The sequence below is a fragment of the Macaca thibetana genome, chromosome 3 (genome assembly GCF_024542745.1).
Source record: "Macaca thibetana thibetana isolate TM-01 chromosome 3, ASM2454274v1, whole genome shotgun sequence".
Lineage (NCBI taxonomy): Eukaryota > Metazoa > Chordata > Mammalia > Primates > Cercopithecidae > Macaca > Macaca thibetana.
Window position 1 is genome coordinate 83,067,737 of NC_065580.1, and position 5,038 is coordinate 83,072,774.

Genomic DNA, 5,038 nt, shown 5'->3' on the forward strand with positions numbered 1-5,038 from the left:
GACAGAGCAAGACTCCGTCTCAAAGAGAAAAACAAACAAACAAACAAACAAAAAAAAAAAAAAACCCTCATTTTAACATGTAATATAACAAATTATGAGGTATTTTACATTCTTATTTTCTACTGAGATTCTTTGTTCATTGTATTAAAAATGGAAATTGTATTTGTACTCCAAAATTTTACCCTTGAACCACATCTACTTCTGACTAGCCACATTTCAAGTGCTCAATAACCACATATGGTCAATGGCTACCATATCGGACAGTGTAGCTCTAAATAATTTGATATTAATTGGATGGGCTTATTAACCAGTTCCCCAGGTCCATGTTGAAAGGTCATGCTGTACTTCATTGGCCTTATCTCCAAGCGTTTGGTGATTTTTAAAAATATTTTCAACAACAAATTTTAGTCTTTTTCATTGGATCCCAGGATATTAGATGATAGTAAATACCTGTAGAATCTTTCTACAGCTTTATTTCATTTAGCAAAATAAATGTGTCTTTCAAAAAGTTATTTTGAAGACATTTTTGTCAATCAGGTATATTATGTTGCTTAAACTTTTAGTTAATGATTCTTTACATTATAATTGAACTCTTCTAACAATAACCATCATAGCACAGATAATAACTAAGATGTATTGAAGATTATTGTGAGACAGCTATTCTTAACTTATATATATTCATCATCTAATTTAATTCTCACAAAAACTCTCTAAAATAATATTACCATTTTAGAGACGGGGAGGTTAAGAGAGTTTACATAACTTGCCAAAGGCTACACAGCTTGTAAAGAAGACCTAGATATAAAATCCAGGCTTATTAACTACAAAGCCTGAGCTAGTAAGCACTATGCTATGTGCAGAGATTACTTCACCGTCAACTCTTCCAACCCACATCTATCAGATTTAAACATTTGCTATACAAATTAATATTAAAGTTGGGGCACAGTGGCTCATGCCTGTAATCCCAGCACTTTGGGAAGCTGAGATGGGAGGATCACGAGGTCAGGAGTTCAAGACCAGCCTGGCCAGCATGGTGAAACCCTGTCTCTACTAAAAAATACCAAAACATTAGACGGGTATGGTGCCATGCCCCTGTAGTCCCAGTTACTCGGGAGGCTGAGGCAGGAGAACTGCTTGAACCTGGCAGGCAGAGGTTGCAGTGAGCCCAGATCGCACCACTGCAGTCCAACCTGGGCAACAGAGCAAGACTCCGTCTCAAAAAAACAAAAACAAAAACAAATTAATATTAAGGATTCAGGCCAGGTGCAGTGGCTCACACCTATAATCTCAGCACTTCTGGATGCCAAGGCAGGAGGATCACTTGAGCGCAGGAGTTCAAGACCACCCTGGGCAACATAGCAAGACTCCTTCTCTACAAAAAAACTTTAAAATTAGCCAGGTGTAGTGGTATACACCTGTAGTTCCAGCTACTGGGGAGGCTGAGGCTGGATAGCTTGAACCCAGGGGTTTCAAGGCTGCAGTGAGTCCTGATCGTACCATTGCACTCCATCTTGGGTGATAGAGGGAGATCCTGTCTCTAAAAAAAAAATTCATCATATGAGCAAAGGTTTTTCGACTGTTTCTTTACAATAGATACATGATTTTTCTGTTTTCCAGAATGAACAGCAAGAATTTATTTTAAAATGTTTTCTGACTAAAACTGTCATCAATAGTTAAAACATTACTAAGGGAGAGAAGTGCTAATATTAAAAATTTTGTAGTGGAATAAAATTCAGCACTTTTGTTCTCTCAGTACTATTTTGTAGGTTTGACTTGTAAATTGCTCTTATTTGACAGATGGAAAAGAGAGGGAACTAATTCTTATTCTCATTATAAAAAATACAATTCTGAAGGCTTTTTAAATTGAAAAGGAAATAGAAATTGAAATAGAATCGAAGTAGAAAAAGCTCCTTGCTTAATGGTTTTGAAAGGTAAAAGTCTTCTTGAGGAAATGTGGCCAAGGGCAATAAACGTGGCCTCATAACAATAGTTTGACCTTTTTTCTCTTTTCCTATTTTTGATTATAAAATAGGGATTAATATTTTTGGATGAACGTGTAGTAAGAATTGCCTGTAGACTTTTCTTTTTCTGGTACTTCCTAAGATAAAAACACTTTCAATTAGTAATTCAATATATTTAGTGGCTATTAGTCTATTCAAGTTTTTTTTATCTTTTACTAATTTTGTCACTTTACATTTTTAAATCATTTGTCCATTTAGTTTGGTTTTCTAATGTATTATCAAATTATTATACTACTAACAACTTGATATTTCATTATGTCTTTTATATCTTTCATTATTTCATTTACTAATACTTCATTCTGTGTTTTGTTTACATATACATTCTTACTAATCATCAATCTGTTCAAATGCAAGTCTAGCTCGCTAATCTTTTTGAAAAATAACTTTCAGTTGTGGAAATTACCTCTCTGTTTTCCATTTCCTTTCCGTGACATTATCTTTATTTTCCCTTATTTCATGTTTTGTTCTTTGTCTGTGTTGTGGTTCTTTTTCTACCTGCTTTATTTGAAGGTTTAGATAATTAATATTCTTTTTTTTCTATCTAAACATTGTTTTCAAACCATGTATTTACCTTTAGTTATTGCTATAGTAGCTTTGAATTATCTTCTCAAATGCACGGTAAACATTCTATAATGGTACATAATAGTTTCCTAGATCCACATGCTGCATTGATCTAGTATTCTTTATTTCTTTCAAATGCTTGTCCACTCAAAGGGAAAAATTGCTCAATAACTTGAACTTGCGTAATTTATTCATTTCACCGCAGATTCCTGTTGAAGGAAAATATTCTGTTTTCTTTCCAAAGTCGTGATATTTTTTCTAGCAATTTGACACTAGTTTTCTCAAGAAGTGAGGAAGAAAACATAAATATTAAGAATTGAGAAAAGTTTTAAAAAGTAAAATCATGTGAAAGAGATACATCCTCTTCAAAGGGCAAGAGCAAACTGTAAGTTGAACTGCCATCAGTCTTCTCAGGTTTTATTGCTAAATACATAATTTCCAATTGCTCTTTTAAGTCATAAAAGTAAATTTTTTAAAAAAAATTGTTCATTATGATACTAATTTTGTTCAAACAATGCATATGTATATACAAAACTAAAAAAGATATAGATGAAAATAAAGTGATTATGTCAGCAAATAATTTTTCTTTTCTTTTTCTTTCTTTCTTTCTTTTTTTTTTTTTTTTGAGACCAAGTCTCGCTCTATTGCCCAGGCTGGAGTGCAGTGGTCTCGGCTGCAGTGGTCTTGGTCTCGGCTCACTGCAATCTCCGCCTCCCAGGTTCACACCATTCTCCTGCCTCAGCCTCTCGAGTAGCTGGGACTACAGGCACCTGCCACCCGCCCTGCTAATTTTTTGTATTTTTAGCAGAGACGAGGTTTCACCGTGTTAGACAGGATGGTCTCGATCTCCCGACCTCGTGCTCCGCCTGCCTCGGCCTCCCAAAGTGCTGGGATTACAGGCATGAGCTACCGTGCCCAGCCCATAATTTTTCTTTACCCTTTTATTTTCTAAATTTTCTTCAATCAATATTGTTACTTCAGCAACTAAAACTGAAACAACAATAAATGCTAATAAATAATGCTAACAAAAATTAAAACAATTCTTCTTAAAAACAAACTTGTGGCCAGGTGCAGTGGCTCAACGTCTGTAATCCCAGCACTTTGGAAGGCTGAGGTGGGCAGATCACTTGAGCCCAGAAGTTTGAAACCAGCCTGGGAAACATGAGAAAACCCCGTCTCTACTAAAAATACAAAATTAGCCAGGTGTGGTGACACTTGCCTGTAGTCCCAGGTACTCACGAGGCAAGTTAAGAGGATCACCTGAGCCCCGGAAGTCAAGGCCACAGTGGGCTGTGATCACACCACTGCACTCCAGTCTGGGCAAGAGAGTGAGACCCTGCCTAAAAAAAAATAAAAAATAAAAGATAAAAACTTGTACCATGGCTTATCCCTTTAGAATTTTTGCCCAAATGTTCTGATATATATACATTTTAAAAATCAAATTGCATATATATTTCCTATGGAGCCTGGCCTACAAAAATGAGTATCTTCCTCTCTGGTAGCCATTTATTAATGGAATATTAACCTTTGTTATTTTCAGAAGAGAGCTGAACCAAACCAGAAGTTGCAGAAACTCTCAGAATTTTGAAAAAAAAATTATCTTACAGAAAAGATGCAACAATAATCATTACTATCCATTTGAAATAATGATGTAAAGGGATATAATTTTAGGGAAGGCCAAAGATATCTAGAAGGGGAAGCTAAATGTGAAAACAGTACAAGCCAAATTGATTAATGCAGACCCATGCAGCATGGCAAGTGATGAAATGTCATGGCAAGAGATGATCTGACCAAATGACACAATTTCAGACGAGCCACCAAACTTTAACATTTGAATCAAATTGCCTTAAACTCTGGCGTTTTCTTTTGGTGGGAATTAGTCATCTGAATAGTGAAATGGAACCGTGGACTAAGGAACTTGTAAGGTCCTATTCATTTCTCAATTTCTAGCTCGGATTTTGTACTTATTTAACTATGAAAAAATCAAGCACCCATGTGGATGAAAACAAAACTATATGTTTGCAACTATCATACACATAAGTATATGTAGATTGAACATCTAAAGGGAAAAAAATAAAGCTATGAAAGTATCAGAAGACACTATGGGAGAATATTTTAAGCTCAGTCTGGAAAGGCCAACTTAAAGAGGAAAAAAGTCCAGATACAACCAACAAATTAGGAGAAAATATTTGTAAAACATATATGAGACAAGGAGTTAATATTTCTAACATACACAATGATTAAAGAAATAAAAGACACAATAGACCAACATATAAATACTATGAACATAAAAGTCACAAAATACCTGTAAACAGCCAAAAATATAAATATGCTCAACTTCACTATCAACAAGAAAATGCAAATTAAAGCCAAATGCAATACGATTTGTACCCACTGGATTTTCAATAACTAAACTGATAGCATTATCTGGCTAAAGTCTGAAAAAATGAAATCTT